A 23,498-nucleotide genomic window follows, 5' to 3' on the forward strand; every position below is an offset into this window, starting at 1 on the left:
TACCCTGCACTCAGTTTCCCATATTGTTAACAGCTTACAGTAGGATGATACATTTGCCAAGTTAATGAACTCAAATTGATACATTTTAAAAAACAGAATATACAATCTATTTAGATTTCCTTAGTTTTGCCTAATATACTTTTTCTGTTCCAGAATACTGAGCCAGACATGCAACAGAGGATCTAGTTTAATGATTTTTACATTGGTGAAATTTATCTAAGTGGACTTTCCCTTGCCAACTTTTAGGTTTCTCAAAACCATCCAAAAATGGCACTGATATGTTACGAAGAATTTCTAGGGCAAGCTGATTTTTAGTGTTGAGCAGGTGCCTTCCACATACAAGGTCTTGAGTAAAACCCCTGTAACTCCATATGTGTTCTTTACTCTGTAACCAAATCCTTCTTGCACCTTTTCATTCATTTTCTCCTGATTTTCCCGCTCATACAACAAGAAAACCAATGATTCAGTGCATTGCCTTTGCAGCTGTTCCAGTTCTATTCCATAGACCTTGGTTCCACATAGGGTGGTTGTTTTGGCAAAAGGAAGATGGGATGGGAGAGGAAAAGTTGGGGGGGGGGGGTCCATCCTAAATCTCCACCAGAAAAAAAAAAGAGGCCCAGGGAATTCCCTGGCGGTCCAGTGGTTAGGACTCTGCACTTTCACTGCTGAGGACGCAGGGTCAATCCCTGCAATCCACACTGTGAAGCCAAAAAAGAAAAAGAAAGAAAAAAAAAAAACAGTTAAGAAAAAGAGGCCTACCCCAACATTAAGAGGAAGTTCGCTTTCAGTACAGGGAAAAAAGATGGAAAGAAGAGGAAAAATAAAGAACCTGACAGACATTTTTGTTGAGTCTCATAATTTTTGAGTCATGAAATAGACAGTAGATGGAGGAACAGAGATGCTTCCCACTGAAATTCCCTACCCCTCTTCCTTAATTACTTTCAGCAATGTTTTATTGTTTTCAGTGTACAAGTCTTTCACCTCTTTGATTAAATTTTTCCTAGGTATTTTAGTTTTTCAGATGCTATTGTAAATGGAATTGTTTTTTAAATTTCCTTTTCAGATTGTTCATTGCTGGTGTAGGGAAAAACAACTTACTTTTGTGTGTTGATCTTATGTCTTGCAATTTAGCTGAATGTGCCTGTGCTCCTGGACTTTTCTTTGTTGGAAGGTTTTTGAATACTGATTCAACCTCTACCTGTTACAAGTTTGTTCAGACTTTCTAAGTAGGAAGCTATCCTGAATGTAGAAGGAGGATCCCTCTGCCAGGTGAATTTCTCAAATATTGGTGCCCTGTATTTATAACGAAGGCAAAGAGTAGAAAGGTTAGAGAATAATCCACTTATTAGCTTTGAATAAATTCTCAGGATAAGTTGAATTCCTGAGCTGGATAGTTCAGTTGACAAGCATCAGACAAGCATAGAAACTCTTTGAAACCCAGCTTTCTCCAGAGAAATGTTTGCAGTCAACTTTTCTTCCCCTTCCTATCCTTTTCTTGGCCACTGTCTACCAGTTCTAGAGAAGGATTCTGAGCCAGAAAATCCAGGGTCATTATGGTATCAATAACTATACATGCACTAGTATTTCACAACTGGGTATTATCTGGTGATTAGACGCCAATGACAAAACGCAAGGTATCGGTAATCAGTGGGCATACTAATTTTGCTTTTTTAAGACTCTTGCCTCATTTCAGGTTTTCTTCTTAAGGTCAGCGATAGAAAGTCAAATGAAAAGGATTCCGTTTCTTGCCTAGCAATAAGCAAACGACCACGAAGGGACTCGAACCCTCAATCTTCTGATCCGGAATCAGATGCCTTATCCATTAGACCACGTAGCCACTTGGTGAATGTATTCCTTCAAACGTGAAAGCTGAAACGTGGTAGGTTTCTGTTCTCAAATTTCTAACTTCAATGGAAAGAAGATCTCATTAATAACATTCCTGCCCCAAAAGGAATAAAACTGCATCAAGTTCCTGACAACAATTACTTAAAATTAATAAACGGTGAGGCGATCAGAAGTGACACAGCCTTTGAAGGCTTTCTTACCTAAGTCTGATGCAAGTTAATGATGATGCAAGTTCAGTGGAGAAATATGAGCCAAGAACTAAAGTCTGCAATGAAGGGATGATGATAGTGTAAGGAGAGGGAGCTTCAGAGTTTGGTGTGTTCTGACCTGTTCCATCTCAAAGATACAATGGCGCCTCCTCCAGGGAGAAAATTCTGTAAGCTCAAACAGGAGCAGCGGAGGGTAAGAGCTAGGGCCTGGACTGAATGAGTCGGGTTAGACCAAGGAAATGCCTTCTGCTGTTTCCTACGAAATTGTTTTAGTTAAATCCCTTTCCTTCTCGAAATGGGTTCAATGAGAAGCATTAGATTGGATAATGGTCCCTTGTTGTTTTCCTGTTTGGAGAGCTACTGGCTCCAGTAGAAGCTGAAGACTGTAAATCCACACCACATTGGGCAGAATGTCTGGCCAGCATGAGCTGTTCCACATGGTTCCCACCCTCCCATCAGCCAGCTCCAAGACTCCCTTGCCAAAGGAATGTTTGGGGGCAATTTCATCCATCAACAGAAAGGGACCCATTATGGAACACTTTCTTGCATCTTCAAATTCCTCCTCCTTCAACTCTCTTTGCCTCTGTCTACAAAGGCTGCAAGAAATATGTACAAGACAATGCAGAGAGAGAGAAACAGAAATAGTGTGAGTGTTGCCTGGAGAAATTTAGGTGAGGTACTTGGCAAGAAATGAAACCCTCTTTGTCTAGCAATGTAGTCTGAAACCTGGCAATGCTTTGTCTAGGGGACGCAGCATCTCTGGTTCTGAAAACCTAGAGAAGGAAGACAAAGAAGAGAAAAGGAAGGAAAATGTTCCTAACGATTATAACATCTCTCTCAAACAGAATCTTCTTAGCAATGAGGAAAATTCAAGAAATCTGACTTGGGAACTAATACATGAAAGATAAAACGAACTGTCCAAATGTGTGAAGCTGGATAAGATACTAAGGGAAAGCCTGGCCCCTAGGGCCTGGGTAGCTCAGTCGGTAGAGCATCAGACTTTTAATCTGAGGGTCCAGGGTTCAAGTCCCCGTTCAGGCGTACTCCCATTTATTTTATCTTTATTCATACAGGAAGAGTTAGGGGGAAATGATATCCTGCTTTTACACTGATTGAAACTTTGCTCATTGCTTTATAGGTGTGAAATGATTACATGATAAATTTACCAACCCCAAGGGACAGTCTTGGGAAGTCATTTGGAATAGGGATTGCTGACCTGAAGATTTGGATTTTATGTGGTTTTTAGAAGAGAGTCTCTTTAATCAGTTGACTGGGAAAAAAATCAACCAAGACTTCTGAATTCTTAAAAACAAAGGGAAAAAAAAGTCTTGAAACCAGAGATACATGACACTTTACCCGTATAGAGAAACAATTCAAATGACAGCGGCTGTCTATCTCAGCAGAAACCATAGAGGTCGGAAAGAGTGGCACAACATTTTCCAAGTGCTTAAAGAACAGAATTATCAATCCAGAATACAATATCCAGAGAAAATATCCTTCAGGAATGAAGAGAAAATCAAGATATTCTCAGATAAAGGAAAACTAAGATAATTTGCTGCCAGCGAACTACCTTAAAAGAATGGCTACAAAAAAAAAAAAAAAAAAAAAAGAATGGCTACAGTAAGTTCTCCAAATAGAAGGGAAATGATAAGAGAAGGAATATTGAATATCAGGAAGGAAGAAAAAAACATGGTAAGCAAAAAAACATGGTAAGTACAATAAACTTTCCTTGTCTTGAGCTTTTAAAATTATGTTTGAAAGTTGAAGCAAAAGTATAACACTGTCTGATGTGGTTCTAAATGTATGTGAAAGAAATAGTTAAGACAATTATATTACAAGTGAGGAACAGTAAAGTGACAGAAAGGGAGGTAAGGTTGCTACATTACACTTGAACTGGTAAAATGGTGACACCAGTACAGTCTAAGTTAAATATCTATAATGGAATTCTTACAGTAACAACTTTTTTAAATCTATACAAAAGGATACAATAAAAAATAGTATAGATAAATGAATATGGAATTCCAAAATATGTACAAGTAGTCCATAAAAAGGCAACAAAAAAAGAGAACAATAAGAATAACAGATAAACAGAAAACAAAAAAAATAAAATGCCAGACTTAAGCCCTACATACCAATAATAACATTAAATGTAAATAGTCTAAGTGCACCAATTAAACCCACAGGGTAGATTAGAAAACATGACCAAACTATATGCTGTCTGTCTACAAAAAAATTCACCTCAAATATAACCTGTAAATATATAGGCAGTTTGAAGTTAAGAGGATAAAAAAAAAGGAATGTCATGCAAACATCAATCAAAAGACAGCAGGAGTAGCTATATTAATGTCAGATAAAGTCAGTTTCAAAGCAAAGAAAATTATCAGAGGCAGAGAAGGACATCATATAATGATACAAGTGCCCATCTACCAAGAAGGGCATAGTAATCCAAAATATGTATGCACCAAACAACAGAGCTGCAAAATATGTGAAGGAAAAAAAACACCTGATCAAACTGAAAGATAAAATATGCAAATCCACTATTATAGTTGGAGACTTCAACGTCTCTCTCAGAATAACTGATGGAACAACTAAACAGAAAATGATCAAGGATATAGAAAAACTTGAAAATGCCATCAGCCACTAGAATCCAATCAACATAGAACAGTTCATCCAATACAAGCAGAGTACAGATTCTTTTCAAATCCATCAGAAGGTATTCCAAGATAGAACATATCCTGGGATATAGAATAAACCTCAACAAATCTAATAGAATTGAAATATACAGTGTGTTCTCTGACCACAGTGCAAATTAGTCACAGAAAGATAAGAGGCAGATATTCAAACATTTGGAAACTAAACAGCACAGTTCTAAATAACCCACGGAACAAACAGGAATCTCAATGGAGATTTTAAAAGAAATAGAATGAAATAAAAATGAAAATACAATGTATCAAAATTTCTGATACACTAAGACAGCACTAAAAATTTCTGATACATATTAAAACAGCACTGAGAAGGAAATTTATAGCCCTCAGTGCATACAAGAAAAGAAAAATCACAAGTTAGTCATCTAAGTTTTCACTGAGATAGCCAAGGGAAAAAAGAGCAGAAGAAACCTAAGGCAAACAGAAGGAAGAAACTAATAAAAACAATACGCTTGTCAACGCCTGGGCCAGCACCACGGTTGGGAAATCCGGCATCGGTTTGTCTCCCGGGCTCTTGCAGCTCTGGTTCTGAGACGCACAGAGACCAAGCTGGGGACAAGCACAGACAGCAGGACGCTGCATCGGTTTTTGCCCCTCTTAGTATATACGGAACCCTTTTCTGGATGAAAGAACACCAGGGGGGAGGTTCAGCCGCTGGGCCCGACGTGCAAAATGAACTCGCCGGTTGCCAAATTAGTTCTTGAGATCCCATTGTCCCTGTGGAAAGGGGAGACGCTTCCCATCTTCAGCCAAAATTTGTTCCGACAGTCAACTCAGGTACTAGGTTTGGAGGAAATTCTAAATTATCTCTGATGGGCTAAGCCAGAAATCGACCTTGTTTAAAAGTTCCCCCAATGATTCTGAAAGTCAGCCAGGTTTGGCAGTTCTCGGCCTTAGAGACTCCCAGACGAGTGAGCTGATAATGTTCGGGAAAGTTAACACCAGGAGGGAGATCAGTGCGTCAAGGGGAAAGAACGAGAGCAGAATACAGGTAACGATAACGAAAGGCAGGCGTGGAGTCCGCGGCTTCAGCGGCCACAGGAAGGTGGAGGAGGAAAAAAGTGGACGAGTGCTTAGGTTGGCATCAGTTTCGGATGGGCGGAGAGGCGGTTAGTTACGCGTCTCTGCTGCGCTTCCTCTGGGTACGTGGGGAACAAGCAGGCCCATTCCCGGTAAAACAAGTGAGCTGAGAGCGCTTTCCCGAAGGATGATCCCCTTCGTTTTGTCCGACTGCCGCGGTTTTCAGAGAGCCTCGCTGCTCTTTCCGTCGTTGGAGCACTTGAGAGAAGTCCTGCGGTTGAGTTTCCGTTTTTAGTGTATCCCGGTAGTATTGGAGGTTTCAGACCGCGCGGCAGGGACGTCACAGTGTCCGGATCCCCACGTGCTAGGGGTAGGAGAAGAGCGCAAGGTAGAAACAGGGACCGCCTTTGTCTTTAGACTTCACCATCTGAGCTATACGTAGGAGTGAGTGTTTTTGTTGTTGCTGTTGTTTGTTTAATGTGTTGAGCTTGGAATGCAAGACATTGAAGATAAGAAAGGTAAGGCAGTAACCAAGTATTTTTAATTTGAAATGGTTTTCAGAGGCTGAACTCTAGATAGTTCGGTGTGTAGGTTGTCATGACTTTAATCTCAGGGCCAAGATTTCGAGACTGTTCCTGTTGGCATCCCGTTCTTTCTCCCACTTCCTTTTTGTCTTTCTTCTGCTTGTTGAAGTCATCTTGGTGAGGTCGCGGCTCACAGCAAGAGACGAGGGACTTCACTGGAATCCATTGGGTTATGTTTTTACTTTGTATATGTACAGGACTATAACGGGGGGAAAAGGGTTAGGAGAACTAAATCTGTATTCCTTGAGGTTTGAGGGAAAAGTGAAACCAAGGCCTGGAGATGCCGGGGATCGAACCCGGGACCTCATACATGCAAAGCACGCGCTCTACCACTGAGCTACACCCCCTCACTGATAATTTCCCTGATAATGCTTCTTTGGGAATAAATTTTATTTCCTGAGGCTCTGGATCCTTGGGTGTCTTGGCAGTAGAGGAACCAAAGAAGGATACTGATGCTTTAGAGTATAGAACTTGAAGTGGAAGGCAAAAGATTGGAAACATGTGTCAGATAACCAAAAGAAGGTGCCACCATAGCTTTAAAACATAGTTGGGGTCTCCTATTATGCTTGGCAAGAGGTAAAATCATGTCCCAGTTTTTGGACCTTTTGATTTCCTCCAGATATGTCTTAACCTGAGACACAAGGCCATTGAAATTCAGCTTCTTTCTTGCCTAAAACGCTTCATGGTATTTGTTGTTTGCTCCATCGGAATATTAAGGACCAGATTTGATGGAGGAAAGCCACAGGCAGTAAAAAACCCTAGAGCGATGCATTCAACATTGCAATGTAAGGGGCTTTTTTTCTCTTCTAATCTAGGCACCAGGCTAATTTAGCAGGCCCCGCCAATAATCTGAAATCTCTTCTTCATAAGCATTCATAAGGCATGAATGAAACAACAGCTTCAGGGATGGAGAGGAATATTAAATTATGAGAGCGAGACCAAAGACAAATAGCCTCAAGACATTAGGAATAAAGGGGAAAAAAAGTATTTATTTATGTTTGTTTGTTTGTTCATTCATTTATTTAGGGAGGGGAAAAAGCCATGTCATTACCAAACAGAAGAAAGTGCAGAAAAGGGGGAGGTTTTAAAAATTCTTTTGGAAATGGGAGGAAGTTTGGAAGACGGAGAAGATGAGCAAGCTTTGCTCATGTTAAATTCAAGATCTATGTGGTGCACACTTGTGAGAATGTTACATGGTGAACTCAGACAATTACCCCTGCATCCAGCTTTGGATTTGTGAGTAATCAGTAGATACAACTATGTGGAGGATGGATAAAGACAGAAAAGTATTCTCATTAGTGATATTCGTAGGAAAATAAATTTGCTCCCGGACATTTCTTGAACCCTGGGATTTATTGTGGTTAAGGCTGTGTTCTTTGAAATATATAAAAGACTGCAAGAGAACCCATTTCCTGGCACCAGATATCCAGTGGCTAACCCTTTCTCCTTCTGGTTTGCTCATTTATGGACTTTTGCCAATATTCATAAAATAACATTGAGTTCCTTTTGAAGTTGGAAGAATATGGTTTGTCTGACAGATTTGTTCTTTCAGTTGGCTCATGAAATTCTTAGCCCATGAAGTGCTGAGGAGGATTATCTTAACTGTTTGATGTTGTAAAATATTAGGTTTATGATGCTTTCCAATATTAGGAAGGTTTGCAGAAACACTGCTGGGTCATAATTTTGTGTTATACCTGGTGAAAACTGCATGTCTATTGGGGTCTCAGGAATTCATAATAATAAGGTATGCCTTTTTTTTTTCTTTTTGCCCCAAGAACAAAGTGGGGATTTTTTAAATTAAATATTTAGAGTTATAAAAATTGTTAACTATGTTGTACACCTGAAACTAATGATATTGTAAATCAACTATACTTCAATTTTTAAAAAATCTATAGCCATCTTCAGACTATGGATTCATTTAATACACGATTCTTATCAGGAATTAAACTTCTAAATTGAGAGAAAGAACACACTCATGCCATATATACTCAATTCAGAAAATCTGAAAATCTATGACGTGTATGTTTAACCCTGCACTGTCCAAAATGGTAGCCACTAGCCACTTTGAGTATTGAACACTTAAAAATTGAGATGTGCTGTAAGTGTAAAATATATATCAGGCCTCAAAGACTTAATATGATATTTAAAATGTAAACTATATCACTAATAATTTTTTGATTGACTATTTATTTAAATGATGTTTTTGATATACCAAGTTATTTAAATATTCTTCTTCAGTTAAGACCACTTATTTTTATTTTTTATGTGACTACTAGAAAATGTAAAGTTACAAAAGTGACTCATTTATGGCTTTATTATATTGCTATTGGACAGCCTTAGCTACAGAAGACATGACATGTTTAGATGCTGTTCTGGGAGAACACCAGAACCAAGGAATATGGAGCACAGTCTACCAGTTTCCTACTATGTGTGGACATGACACAAGGCATTCACTTGCATGATCTCCTTTGGTATTTACAGTATCCCTTTGTACATAGACATCATTAGCCTCATTTTTTAGATATTGAATGTGAGGCTAATTATGTTTTGTGAATTACCCTAGACCTCCCACTTCAACAGAATGTAAAGGAATCATTACTGTGTTAGGCAATACAATACTCAATGATGCTGTTTGTCCAATCAAATACTTCTTAATGAAATAAAATGCAAGCTTCTTAATTGAGGAGGGATAGATTGTTAATGGATAAGTTTCTAATGCCAAGTTCCTGTACAGCGAATGTCCCTACCTTGACGTTGCTTCTCAGTTTGTACCAATTTTCCATTTGCAACTTGATGCCGTTCTGATGTTGAAATAGTGTTGGTTATTTTCTTCTGACAAAGTGTCCAAGAGTTGTCGGTGGAAAACAGACACTATGAAACTGACACAGAAATTTGAAAAGAAGAAAACAGTTCAAAATGACACAAGAGTGACCTATTATCCCTAACAAAGAGTTTCAAGAAATAAAGTCAAAATTAAAAGGAAAAAATGGAGTATTGATACCTGAGTCTTGACGACTTTACTTTCCATTTGCTTTCATTTTTCAGTATTCTAGGTCCCCTTGTGAAAATTCAACAGAATAATTCTTAAAGAAGTGCTTATTTTCATTCTTTCCTGGATAACAAAACAGAAATAACTTAAGATGTGCAAATTCTAGACAGGGGTGGAAGGCTGAAGGAATGAATGTCTTGTCAAAAAGAAAACTCTGCATGTTCTTGTAATTGTTTAAAAGTTCAATGATGTTCAACAAAGCTCCTTATTCTAGCAGTTTAAAAACAGGGTGGACTCAAGATACAAACCCATATTTTCTGATTGGAAAATTTTCCTTGCATATACCATACCCACATACATACACTTACACAGTGTAGTAGTTCTTTTTCCTGCAGGTTTCCCCACCACCACCAACAACAATTCTTGTGATTAAAAAGATCACACGCACACACACAACAAAAAGCAGAAATGAATTGTAAGTGCAAGGGCATGTAGCATATTGGAATTTCCTAGCTCCTAGGAAAACAATTTCCTAGGTTTTGAAACTTTAAATAAAATATCACTGTCAGTAAACACTTCGTGGAAGACACATCACACACAGACACACAGACACACACACACACACACATATCCCTTGATTGCGCTTGCAAAAAGCCGTAAAAATTGTAGTTATATATAGATTTTGGGGATTGGGGCATAACTGTCTTGTAATGGGTTAATAATTACACCAAAGTAAAACGCTACTGCCGGAACCCGGGATCGAACCAGGGACCTTTAGATCTTCAGTCTAACGCTCTCCCAACTGAGCTATTTCGGCCGCCTGAGAACACTTACCTCATCTGTTCTCCCAAAATTTAAAGTTTTCATTTGTGGGGGCCAGTCTAATCTTATTTTGTTCAACATCACCCATTCGTTCGCCCCAAAATATATGGGCTCCCCTGAAATCCATGTCTAAAAATAGGATCCAGTTTTAGGAGACTGGATGGGTTGGTAGAGGAGGAGGGAAGTATAGGGGGAGAAATGGATTCGGCTACTCCACTACTCAAAGACGGCTCAGAAAACTAAGGCAATTCAAAATGAAATTATCGAGCCTCGTCTTTCGGTTCTTTTTCTGTTTCGCTCTTCAATGACAAGGCTAAAAGGATTATTGGGCACGTTAATATGGAGACGGGCTTCTTGCTTTGGCTTGAGGAAATCCGGAAGGAGCCAATTCTTTTCTTCTAGTCACTTCCTTTCCCTTGTCTTCCTTGTGCTGACACGTGGTTGTTAGTGCGGAGACACAGTAGAAACCGGAAGCATTTAAAGGCAATCCATTGGATAATGTGTCTATTTCCGTGTGAGCAAGCAAAGCGTAAAGGGAGAAAAAGAGATGCACGTGTATGGTTTCCAGCCCTCTCGTAAGGAAAGGATAAACCACCACTGAACTACACGTCTCACGACAGAAAGGTCGTGAAGATCATCTTTGAAACAGTAACCATATTTCTGAGGGGGGTCTTCAAAGATACCGTAGTTGGCCAGATAGAAGAGCCACTGTCTCAAATCCTACTATTTCTTAAACCTCTAAACTGTATCCTCTTAAGCTGCTACACTAGGAGAAATGTAAGGGTCGCAAACCAAATAGCACCGTTTCTGCTCTTAACACATTTCATCCTATCAGCTCTTTCCGAGGTTCCCGCCCCAGAAAACTGCCTGGCGGCGTTTTTTCTGCAACCACCAGGAAAGATTTCCAGATGGAACTTTTTTTTTTTTCTGACTTCAATCTCTCTCTCTTTTTCTCTTTCCTATTCTTACAAAATTTTTCAAGTCCTCTCCTTCTTAAGAAGAGATGAACTACAGTCTGAGAGAAGATATTTCAACACTTATGTTTTACAAAAGACCATTATCTGTGAAGAACTTCTACAAAACACTAAGAAAAAGACTAAAATCTCACTAAGAAAGAGCAAATTAACATGCACTTCACAAAAAGAGGATACCCAAAATAGCCAATAAGCAATTTAAAAGGTGCCCAACATAATTTGCTATGAGGGAAATGCAAATTTAAAAACCAAATGAAATAATACTTCTCTTCACCAGAATCAATTACCTTAAGAGAACTGACAATATCAAGTGCTGCTGAGCATGTGGAGCAACTGGAATACTCACTCACACACTGCTGATGAGACTGTAAACTGGTGCACACACATCGGGAAACTATTTGGAAATATTGACTAAATCTAAATATACATGTAAGCTATGCCCCCAAAACGCCACAGCTGTATTTATACCCAAGGGAAATGCATGAGTATTTCCCTTGAAAGACAAATATAGGAATGCTAGTGACCACATTAGACATTTCAGCCCCAAACTGGAAGCACTCTAAATGTACATTGACAGTAAAATGAATTTAAAAGTTGTGATGCACAATATTCATACAATGGAATATTACCAAGCAATGAAAAAGAACTGCTGCTACTAGCAACAATATGGATGTATCCAACTTTTTAAAAATTGAGTGAAAGAATCCACACTCAAATGAGTACATATTGGATGATTCTATTTATATTATTTCAAAACGCAAGAAAAACTAATCTATGGTGATAGAGGTCAGAGAGTCACATTGATTGGGATGAGGCACAAGGAAGCAGCTGGGGGCTGAAAAATCATGTATCTTTGCCAGAGCTGTTGGTTACATGGGTGTATGCATATGTAATAACCCATCAAGCTGAATCATTAAATTTCATGCATTTTTGTTTATATTAATTAAGCCTCAATTTAGATAACAAGAAAAGAAGAAAAAGGATCTCCTTGGATACCTCATCACCTCCAGTACATCTTATCTCTTCATTAGTGCTTTTCAGATTGTGGTCTGCAGACTGGTGCCTGGCTAAGAATTGTTTTTTACCTATCTGTGAGCATTAGGGACTTTTTATAAGACGTGAACAGTGCCAGGACATAGGACTCCTTTTGTTAAATAAAATAGAAACAATTTCAGGGCCTTTCAGGATTTCAGAAATAATAATCTCTGGAATGAGGAAAGGGCAGCACCCAAGAACCACCTGCTAAGTGGATTGTAATAAACCCCTGTGTATATCTGGACAGGTTCTCAAATCTCAATCTCCGATTCTGAAAGGGTGGAGCTTTTTGCCTTTAGCCAAAATTTGGTGCGAGTGGAAATTCGGTTGCAAGTCTTTGGATGACTTCCTCTAAAAATATTTTAGATTCTCTTACTGATTCTTTCTCCCCCCAGCATTTCTCTAACTACCCAGGGTTTTAGCCCCAGCCACGCACCTAGCCACCAACCAGACCAAGCATCATCCTATGCTGGGGAAAGACTGATCTGGGAACATAAGGAAAGGAATTAGAAAGCAATGTGGAAATTAAAATATCAGCTACACATGAGTGTCCAATACAGAGATTAAAATGCGTGTAAATGCGACTAGTAGTGCGCTAAACTACTGTGCAAATTTCATTCCGGAGCACACAGTAGGGAGGAGAGGAGCAGCAGCTGACGGAAGAGGGAAGAGGCGGGGTGGGGTGAAGTGGAGGAAGAAAAGGAGAAAAGGGATAGAGAGGAAGTGGGCAAAGGAAAAGCATCCTCAAAATGATTAGGATTTGAGGGGAAGTTGATGGGGCGAGGTGGGGGGGGGGCGGTGTCTAAGCTCCACGTCTCTCCGTGGCTTTGTCAGGGTATGAGGGAAGAGATGAGATCTTTTTCTCTCAAGGGAGGTAGGCTTGTCCCAGAAAAGGATTTGGCTCTTTATGTCGAAGACTGTTCTGGCTTCGGGAGCACCTAACAACTCTCCATCGCTGGATAAACAGGCTGAGCGCTTTGGGGGACGAACGTGAGGGTGAGATTTCGTTTGAAGTTCAGGAACCTCTGGGACTGGTAGCTTAGGAGCTGCAGGGATGCCCCGGTTTGGGGGCGTGGATGCGGTGGGAGCAGAATCGACAGTAGAAGCGGCAGTTTTGAGGTTGAACACAACCGAGACCGTGGAAGCGTCTTATTTTTTTAAGGTTTTGCTTGAAAAGCAAAAAATTGAGAAAGTTCCTGTTTGCTTGCTGCACATATTTCTAACTCTTAGAAGCTTATTGAAACACAACTTTGTCCTGAAGAAACTCTTCCTGGCATTTGCAACAGGCTCCTTTACTCCTCACACGATGCTCTTGCCTCAAAAGGAGTCTGAAGAGTGGAACAGGGTCTGAAGACTCTGGTCGTGGAAAGCCACAGTCACTGAACAGTCGGTGATACCTACAGACGAAGCCATGGTCTCTTCACTCCTAGTACAGGCACAGAACAATATAGATGAGTCCCTCACAAGTCAAGTGGATGACCTCAAGATTGGCTGTACAGCTGGTTTGTGACTGCCTGGTGGACAGTTACAGCTTCTGGAGAATAAGAAAAGGGGAGGATGCATTATGGAAGACCTCCAGGTTTCTTGGCTTCTGTAGATGGAGAAAGAGACTGCTTTTATGCTTTCTGAATGTTTAGCAGTTTGCTGGCTTGGTTTTCCCTTTGGTGGCTGAAAACAAGAATAGATTAAAAAAAAAAATCCCTATCAAGCTACCAATGGCATTTTTCAGAGGACTAGAACAAAAAATTTCACAATTTGTATGGAAACACAAAAGACCCCAAATAGCCAAAGCAATCTTGAGGAAGAAAAACGGAGCTGGAGGAATCAGGCTCCCAGACTTCAGACTATACTACAAACCTACAGTAATCAAGACAGTATGGTACTGGCACAAAAACAGAAATATAGATCAATGAAACAGGATAGAAAGCCCAGAGATAAACCCACGCACATATGGTCACCTTATTTTTGATAAAGGAGGCAAGAATATACAATGGAGAAAAGACAGCCTCTTCAATAAGTGGTGCTGGGAAAACTGGACAGCTACATGTAAAAGAATGAAATTAGAACACTCCCTAACACCATACACAAAAGTAAACTCAAAATGGATTAAAGACCTAAACGTAAGGCCAGACACTATAAAACTCTTAGAGGAAAACATAGGCAGAACACTCTATGACAAATCACAGCAAGATCCTTTTCGACCCACCTCCTAAAGAAATGGAAATAAAAAAAAAATAAACAAATGGGACCCAATGAAACTTAAAAGCTGTTGCACAGCGAAGGAAAACATAAACAAGATGAAAAGACAACCCTCAGAATGGGAGAAAATATTTGCAAACGAAGCAACTGACAAAGGATTAATCTCCAAAATTTACAAGCAGCTCATGCAGCTCAGTATCAAAAAAACAAACAACACAATCCAAAAATGGGCAGAAGACCAAAATAGACATTTCTCCAAAGAACATATACAGATTGCCAACAAACACATGAAAGGATACTCAACATCACTAATCATTAGAGAAATGTAAATCAAAACTACAATGAGGTATCACCTCACACTGGTCAGAATGGCCATCATCAAAAAATCTACAAACAATAAATGCTGGAGAGCGTGTGGAGAAAAGGGAACACTCTTGCACTGTTGGTGGGAATGTAAATTGATACAGCCACTATGGAGAACAGTATGGAGGTTGCTTAAAACACTAAAAATAGAACTACCATACGACCCAGCAATCCCACTACTGGGCATATACCCTGAGAAAACCATAATTCAAAAAGAGTCATGTACCACAATGTTCATTGAAGCTCTATTTACAATAGCCAGGACATAGAAGCAACCTAATTGTCCATAGACAGATGAATGGACAAAGAAGATGTGGCACATATATACAATGGAATATTACTCAGCCATAAAAAGAAACGAAATTGAGTTATTTGTAGTGAGGTGGATGGACCTAGAGTCTGTCATACAGAGTGAAGTAAGTCAGAAGGAGAAAAACAAATACCGTATGCTAACACATATATATGGAATCTAAAAAAAATGGCTGTGACGAACCTAGGGGCAGGACAGGAATAAAGATGCAGATGTAGAGAATGGACCTGAAGACATGGGGAGGGGGAAGGGTAAGCTGTGACAAAGTGAGAGAGTGGCATGGACATATATACACTACCAAATGTAAACTAGATAGCTCATGGGAAGCAGCCACATAGCACAGGGAGATCATCTCGGTGCTTTGTGACCACCTAGAGGGGTGGGATAGGGAGGGTGGGAGGGAGACGCAAGAGGGAGGAAATATGGGGATATATGTATGTGTATAGCTGCTTCACTTTGTTATAAAGCAGAAACTCACACCATTGTAAAGCAATTATACTCCAATAAAGATGGTTTAAAAAAAAAAGACGGTGTATCCCGTGGATTTCTGCTTAGGCATTGTGATACCAGAATCTGAAGCTGTGCAAAGAGCTCTGATCTGGAGATAGGGGTTGTTCAGTAGTTTGGAAGGAGGGTGTCCCTGGAGAGTAAGTAGAGTAAGGTTGGAAATGATCTATTGGGATTGGGAGAATAAGAGCTCTTTCTCTATTTGTGGGAAACAAAGAAATGAACTTTCCCCTAGATTGATCTTGGACCCCAGAGTTCAGAATGTTTGCTATTTCAGACTGGAAACTTTCTTCGAACACTCAGAGAAGTACTATTTCCCTTTACAGATTTCTGCTGAGGTGACTGCTATCTTTTCCTTGTTTGCCATTTGTTTGTAGTTAAATGACTTCTATGTAAGCTCCAGAGTTTGAGGGGCTCTGAGCCAAAAAGTGCCCACCAGCACACCGTCATCAACCACTCGCAGTGAAATCTAGTGAAATATTTTAGTGAAATCTTCTCAGCCTCCTGCATCCTGGTTAGGAAGGAGCTAGAATAAAAGAACCACAGAAGAACTTAAGTGATTAACTTTCTGACAAGGAATCAGATGGCTTGTCCATTAGGCCACACAGACCCGCGTTTGCTAATGCTTTCAGATTCCATACAACTGGAAATTAGAGGTGGTTGGGAAAACTGCTACTTGCTTTTTATAACCTATTGACAGTGGCCCACGTGCTAGTGATTGCTGAGAGTGCTTGGAGAGATGCAGTCAATAATAGAGCAAACAACAGATAACTTTAATGAAGGAGCACAATTCCTCCCTGTGTCCCAAAACGGTTGAGAAAGAATTGCCATAGCCAAGACGACTGAGTTTGACAAAGATATTTCAGGAAGCAAGAGTTCTTAGAGTATGTGGGTAAGAAGAAAATACAAAAGTGGAGGTCCTACGGATTGAACCCAGGACCTCGTACATGCTAAGCCCACACCCTACCACTGAGCTATACCCCCTCACTCTTATCAGCTTCTCAGAAGACTTTCTGTGACCTTCTAGTGACAAGCATTGCATCTTTGAAGACCAAGTTATCAAAATAAGCCACCTTAAGTTCAATTCTGCTATTTCTAAACTCCTTACACTTTATCCTCTCTCAGGCATGGCTACTCCAGGAGAAAGGAACCTTAATGGTAGAAAGAAAGGCACTGTTCTTGATTTGTGGTCAGCTTGTGATCAGAATCTGATCACAAAGTTGGGTTCCCATCAGATTAGATTGCTTGGATTGTGCTTCCATTCCATCACTTGGGTGAGTCACAGGACACAACATTCTCCCACAATTTATCTGAATATTACTCTCTGAATACTTTTGACTCTTGGAAACATTAATGTTTTACATAGTCAAAAAATAAAACTGACTCAAGTGTGTGTGAAACTACTGCAAAATTGAATATGAATAGAAAAAAATCTAACTGCATTTCAAAAGGATAACATAACCTCATTCAAGAGAAAAAGAACACATCCAAATAAATGTTTACACAGTACTTTATCCCAATTGTAAAGACAAGAAAAAAAAAAAAGCAAACAAATCATAACCTCTATGTAGCAGGGTTATTTTTTGTAGTGTTAAGGGTATGTCAATTCTGATATTTTTTGTGAATTTTATTTATTTTTATGCGTGCGTGTGTGTGTGTGAATTTACTTTTGTGTGGTTGGGAAAATGAACACATATAGTGTTGCTGGAATTCAGGGCTCTCACTGTAAGAGAAGGAGGTAAGTAACAAATAGCCCTGTTGGCTCTGGATATGAAATGTGTGTGTGTGTGTGTGTGTGTGTGTGTGTGTGCGCGCACGTGTGTCTGTTTGTATATCTGTCATTTTCCCTCCAGATCTGTCTGCTAACAGGGCCTAGAAAAACTAATACCTCAGTAGCAATAAGCAATGCTAGTCCCATATCTTGATTTTTGAATACCAATCCCCACTAAAAGGAAACAGAGCTACTTGTAGGATTCACAGACTCTAAGACTGGATGAGGGAGAGTACAAGATGATCCTGAGTTATCTTTCTGTGCTAGAATATAACTGCTCAAAAATCATGAGGACAATTCAAAAGGATCCAGAAACCAACTTGAAGGGCCTCTCACTGGTCAAATCTGGGGCAGTTTGAGATGAATAATGACAATAAATGATTATAATCCTTGGATACTTAAATGAATAAATATGGAAGAAGAGAAATTTTTCCTTACAGTGGTATGCCAACTAATAAATGCAGAGGTAATAACAAAGTTATAAAATTACCATCAGAATAATAATAGACTCTGACAAAATTCATAGATCAGTGCTAAAAGCATAGGTAAACTTTTGATGAGGATCGGAATATCTATATAGTCTCAGAGTATCCCTTACTGATTACTTATTAATTATTGGGGAAAGAAACCTATTAGACACAACTTTAACCAAGTAATCAAAGCTGACATCACTAACAATGGGAGAAACTGACATCACATGCTCCTTGGTGTGATAGAGGGAAACATAATTTCTGTGATATTCCTCCCAATTATTCATAACCTGAACTTAGTCTAATCAAAACATAAATTGAAGAATATTCTACAAAATCATTGGCATGTGCTCTTCAAAAACATGTCAATCTCACAAAAGGCAAGATTGAGAAACCATTCCAGATTAAAGGAGACTAAGGAGTAACTAAATTCATATGTGACTCTGGAATGGACCTTAGTTTGGGAGAGAAATTTCTATAAAGTATTTTATCGGTAAAATTAGTTAAATATGCACTGTATATTAGAAAAGACTTCTTATCAGTGTTAAATTTCCTGAATTTGATCATTGTGCTGTGGTAAGGAAATGCCCTTACTCTTAAGAAATATATACTGATGTATAAAATATAAAGATTATGATGGAAGTGTATAATAAGAAGATTTGTGGAGAAAAAGATATAATATCTGCAAATTGTTCTCAAATAGTTTAGAAAAATATTGTTTGTCCGAGTAATTATATATTCCGCAGTTTTTGGTTATCGAGGGAGAGGCAACCCAGTGTTCTGAAATGATCCCAAGATTTGGACAGTAGGTGCTCTCAAATTGTTTCCATCATATTGATAACATTGCTAAGCAGAGACAAAGATGCAAATTTCCCAATTTATATTAGAATTTAGCGGTGTTTTGCTCTCCTTTCCTTTCACACTCCTTGCTTGTGAATTAATCAACTAAGGACATTTGAAAGAGATTGAATTTCTTTCTCAGAGCTGAGAGGTGAGGAGGGAAAGAAAGAGTAAAGTTGTGGTATGGAAAGAAAGAGTAAAGTTGGGAGACAGAATTCCCTTCCCTCTCTAATATTCAGCGGTGAAGATGGGCAGAGATAGTGATGGATTTGTAACCATAATGGCCCTTTAACGGGGCCATCAATGGACTAGAAATTTTGAGGAGTGCCTGGAAAATACAAAGCAGAAGTGATTATATGGGCAGGAAACAGTAGAGGAAATGGCTGGGTTTTCGCTACAGTGAAAATGTCTTAGACATTTGTGAACTACATGTCTTCTTGTTTTGGCAGCTAATAATTTCTATTTTGACATACATACCAAAAATTTTTTTTCTTGCCACTTCTTCATGGTAGCATATTTGTTGTTAACTGACATTTCCAGGCATAATCTTATTTAGAGATTTGAAAAGAAGGAACAATGGATGAGTGATAAAATAAAAGGAAATTGGATAGTACAAAATAGCAATTTGGCATGTGTAAGCTGAGTCGTGTAAAGCCGATTCTTTTTTTTTTTTCATGTTTCGCAGGACTCTAGCTTCTTGACAGCTGTCCTTTCCAGTAGCATCACCCATTCATTCAACTAGTATTCTCTGGTTTATTTTTGGACTAAACTTTTGGTGATGGAGAGACTAATCAGAGGGAAGACTTTCTGTTTCTCATCCTAAAACTTCACATAAAACAAAGGAAACTAAAGCAATTTTTCCTCAAGCCTCTTATTTTCTTCTCCTTTTTCTCTTCTCTCAGTAATAGTGGGAAATAGAAGCCAAGATGAAAAGTTATGACAGCACACTTGTTTTGGGTTTAGGGGATCCTATGAATAGTAGGCTGAATAATTGCTCCCAAAGATAGCAGGTCCCAATCCCCAGAACCTGTGAATGTTATCTTATATAGAAAAAGGTCTTTGCAGATGTAATTACATTAAGGATCTTGAAATGGAGAGATTACTTTGGATTATCCGGGTAGGCCTGATGTAATCACAAGTGTCCTTCAAAGAGAGAGGCAGAGGGAGATTTCACACACACAGAGGAGAAGGCAGTGTGACCACGGAGACAGAGATTGGGGTATTGCTGCCACAAGCCAAGGAATGCCAGCCTCCACCAGAAGCTGGAAGAGGCAAGAACGGATTCTCCTCCTAGAGCCTCTGGAGGTAGCAGCACTCTGCCAACACCCTGATGTCGGTCTAGTGATATTAATTTTGGACTTCTGGCCTCCAGAAGGGCAAAGAATAAATTTCTGTTATTTTAAACCACCGAGTTTGTGGTAATTTGTTACAGCCTCCGTAGGAAAGCAATAGACATCTACTCTCTCAGCTGACTTGAGTGGTTTTGAGGCTCATGAAGCCTCAATAGCGCAACATTAAAGTGAATGTCTTAGATCATATGTTTACTTTTCTTGTGAGCAGGCATTTGGTAGACCATATATTTACTTTTCTTGTGAGCAGGCAGGCAATGGGTAAAGGAATCAAGGAAAAGAGAACTTAAATCTCACAGCTTCCTGAAAGCCGACAGCTGGAGGTGCCGGGGATTGAACCCGGGGCCTCGTACATGCGAAGCACGCGCTCTACCACTGAGCTACACCCCCTTCCTGAAGTACTGGTGGAGGTCCTTCAAGAAATATCTCACCGTATTCTGTGGGCCCGTCTCCCCACTTGCTGTGTTTGTTGTTTTAGCAGTACTGTGTGTCGGAGCAGGATATGTGACTGCTTTAAGATAGAGAAGGCCAGGGAGCTGTGGGTGATACTGATTCTTTACCAAATAAAACTTGAAGTGGAACGAAAAATATTGAAAACATGTGTCAGAAAATTGACGAACTTTTCCTTGGATAAAACACTTCTTGCTATTTGCTGTTTGCTCCACAGGAATGTTAAGGGCAAGATTTTAATGGGAAAACCCCAGGTGAAAATAAAAACCACCGGCAATTCGTTCAGCGATTCATTCCCAACAGTCTATTCATCTTTATTACATCCTGATGGCAAGTAAGAAGGTTCATAGAATAGTCTAGGAGAATAGTGCTCAAGGCACGCACTAAACAGCAGATTCAGGGATGGAAAGAAGTGTTGATTAAAAGCAAGTTAATAGGTATCTAGACACAGGTTGGAGATACCTACTGGGTTTACAGAGCAAGAAACAAAGTGGGAGGCACATAAAAGAGAACCCAGTCATCCAAGAAACAGGAAGAAAAGCAAAAAAGAGATCTATTGTTCTTTTGCGCCCTCGGCAGCGAAAGCTCGGAGTCCTAACCACTGGACCAGGCCGTTACCCTGGGGAGCTCCTCCTCCTCCCCCTCATCTTCTCCCTTCTCCTCCCCTCCTCTTCCTCCTCCTCCTTCTTCTTCAGAATGGAAGAGAGATTATGCGGAGGACATGGCGTTGGTTTTGGACATGCTGAATTTAACAGATCCATCCATAGGTTCCCGCCTGTCAGTGTAGCGCAGTGAACTCAACTCAGCGCTCTGATATGAATACACGGGAGTGGGAGTGCTCAGAAGGCACAGCGTACAGAGGGTGAGCAGAATGAGTACTGGAAACGTCCTTGGAGATTTAGCGATCAGGAACTCTTTTACTGATAGTTGTGCAAAGCCAAAAAACAAAAACAAAAGCAAACGAACAAACAAAAATGCTTCTTAGTCTGATCTTGAACCCTAGCAGCCACACTGGTTAGCATCATGGCCTTGAAACTTCCATAGAAGACCCAGAAGGACTCGTTTTCTGGTACGACTCCTAGTATGTGTTATATCTTCCTCATTCATCTTATGTCTTTCCCTGTATTAGTAAATATATCATTGAATATCTTTTGGAATTGAGAGGACATTATTGGTTTGGCAGAATTTCTCTCTCAACTGGCTCATGGGGCTGTTAGAATAGATAGGAGGAGACAGAAGTGGCAGGTTTCGCTGAAATTGAGCGCTAGAGAAGAGGCACCCACAAAATTCTGCAAGCTCTAGTGTATGAGCGTGTGTGTGTGTGTGTGTGTGTGTGTGTGTGTGTGTGTGAGAGAGAGAGAGAGAGAGAGAGAGAGTCCAGGAGGATGAGTGGGAAATTATCTAGGCTGTTTGAGGGTGAAAGCACAAATATGAAAGTTTCCAGAGTCATTGAAATTGGAGAAGCCTAACTACCAGTTACATTACCAGAAGTTCCTCACAAGGAGTTTTGGCTTCATTTTGTCTTTTTCTGTTTACTCCAACATACACTGAACACCAAAATTGTTTATCAATTTTCTGTGAAAATAATCAGCAATTAGCAGATGTATGAAGTGCTTTTCTAATGCATCTAAAACCAGGGAGAAAATTGTAACTGGTTGGGTGCCATTTTTTAATGACAGACCAGGATGAAAGGATAAAGAAGATGTTATATATGAGAAACATGGATGGGTCTTGAAGACATTGTGTTAAGTGAGATGTCAGACAGAGAAAGACAAATACTATATGATAGCCCTTATATGTGGAATCTTAAAAACAAACAAACAAATGAAAAAAACAGAGTAGAATGGTGGTTACCAAAGCCTGAGGGGTGGGGAATTGGAGAGATGTTGTTTAAGGGTACATACTTGCAACTAGTAGACAAATAAGTCCTGGAGATCTAATACACAGTCCAGGGATTACAGACCACAAAACTGTGTTGTAAACATTTAACTTGCTAAGAGACTAGATCTTAATTGTTCCCACCACTAGAAGAATAATTATGTGACACAGTAGAGGTGTTAGCTAACACACACACACAAAGTTGACAGGGCAAAAGGGATAAAGTATTCATGTAAAAAGGTTTTATGTAATGCTCTGGAATTTGAATTAACACTCATGATGTTTGGTGTTTACAACATCTCGATTTGTTGACCTGGACAGAGAGGTTTAGTCATATTGCTCTAAGTTTCCCACCATGATTGAATATGAAGAAACTGTGCCTAGAGTAGGCAGTAAAGGATTAGGTATTCTTTTTTCTCCTATTAAATATGTCTTTGAAAAAAATAAATCACTGCCTTTTGAGTCAGAGTGACTGCATGGCCTAGTGGATATTGTCTGCTTCCATATTCCTATGCAGCCAATGGTCCTGCCCAACTGTGACCTCTCACACATTCACAGAGGGTGTCACACACATGGCCACCTCCCCTTTCCTCTCAGAGGTCCTTAATCTTTAATTCCTCCCCGAAGAAAGCTAAACAAAAGCTTGTTGAAGGATAGAGCCCCCAAATAAAACATAGTTGAATTTCCAGAATTCATCTACAACGTACTTTAAAATGAGCCCTTTTTGTCCTGGGCCAAAGTTAGACACAGCTAGCCTTCAAAGAAGTACCTCCATTTGTCATATGTTGCTTTTATTGGCATATAATTTTTTTGAAATTTCCACTCTATATTTCCTATGGTTTTCTCATACTAAGTTCCTGGCTTTTCCACTCTATCCTCTTCTCCCTTAAATTTCAGAGGTGAACTTCCTTGGAGAAGTCTATGGTTGGAAGGGAAAAAAAATCTCCATTTGGACCTGAGCCCTAATATAATACATAAAAGCAATGGTAAGAATTCATGATATTCTTTTTCAAGTTTAGTCTATTTGCCTTTTGCAACTTGATGAATTCCTATTGTTGGAGCATGTGAATACATTTCTCCTGACACAGTAGATACAAGTGGCAAAAAGACATTGTAAAATTGTACTTTGAAAACAAGAGAGAAAAATATGTCAACAGAACCAAAAATGACCTATTACT

General features: G+C 39.5%; 5 non-coding genes across 5 annotated transcripts; 1 reads left to right on the forward strand and 4 right to left on the reverse strand.

The window, feature by feature from the left end:
* Positions 1-1,764: 1,764 nt before the first annotated feature.
* TRNAR-CCG (transfer RNA arginine (anticodon CCG)) lies at positions 1,765-1,837 on the reverse strand. Its single transcript has one exon. It is a non-coding gene; the product is annotated as a tRNA-Arg (tRNA).
* Positions 1,838-3,022: 1,185 nt separating this feature from the next.
* TRNAK-UUU (transfer RNA lysine (anticodon UUU)) lies at positions 3,023-3,095 on the forward strand. The gene has a single exon. It is a non-coding gene; the product is annotated as a tRNA-Lys (tRNA).
* Positions 3,096-6,638: 3,543 nt separating this feature from the next.
* TRNAA-UGC (transfer RNA alanine (anticodon UGC)) lies at positions 6,639-6,710 on the reverse strand. The gene has a single exon. It is a non-coding gene; the product is annotated as a tRNA-Ala (tRNA).
* A 3,386-nt stretch (positions 6,711-10,096) lies between these two features.
* Positions 10,097-10,169, reverse strand: TRNAF-GAA (transfer RNA phenylalanine (anticodon GAA)). Its single transcript has one exon. It is a non-coding gene; the product is annotated as a tRNA-Phe (tRNA).
* A 10,141-nt stretch (positions 10,170-20,310) lies between these two features.
* Positions 20,311-20,382, reverse strand: TRNAA-CGC (transfer RNA alanine (anticodon CGC)). The gene has a single exon. It is a non-coding gene; the product is annotated as a tRNA-Ala (tRNA).
* Between the last annotated feature and the right edge of the window lie 3,116 nt (positions 20,383-23,498).

The sequence above is a fragment of the Balaenoptera ricei genome, chromosome 11, assembly GCF_028023285.1.
Source record: "Balaenoptera ricei isolate mBalRic1 chromosome 11, mBalRic1.hap2, whole genome shotgun sequence".
In the NCBI taxonomy this organism is placed as follows: Eukaryota; Metazoa; Chordata; class Mammalia; order Artiodactyla; family Balaenopteridae; genus Balaenoptera; species Balaenoptera ricei.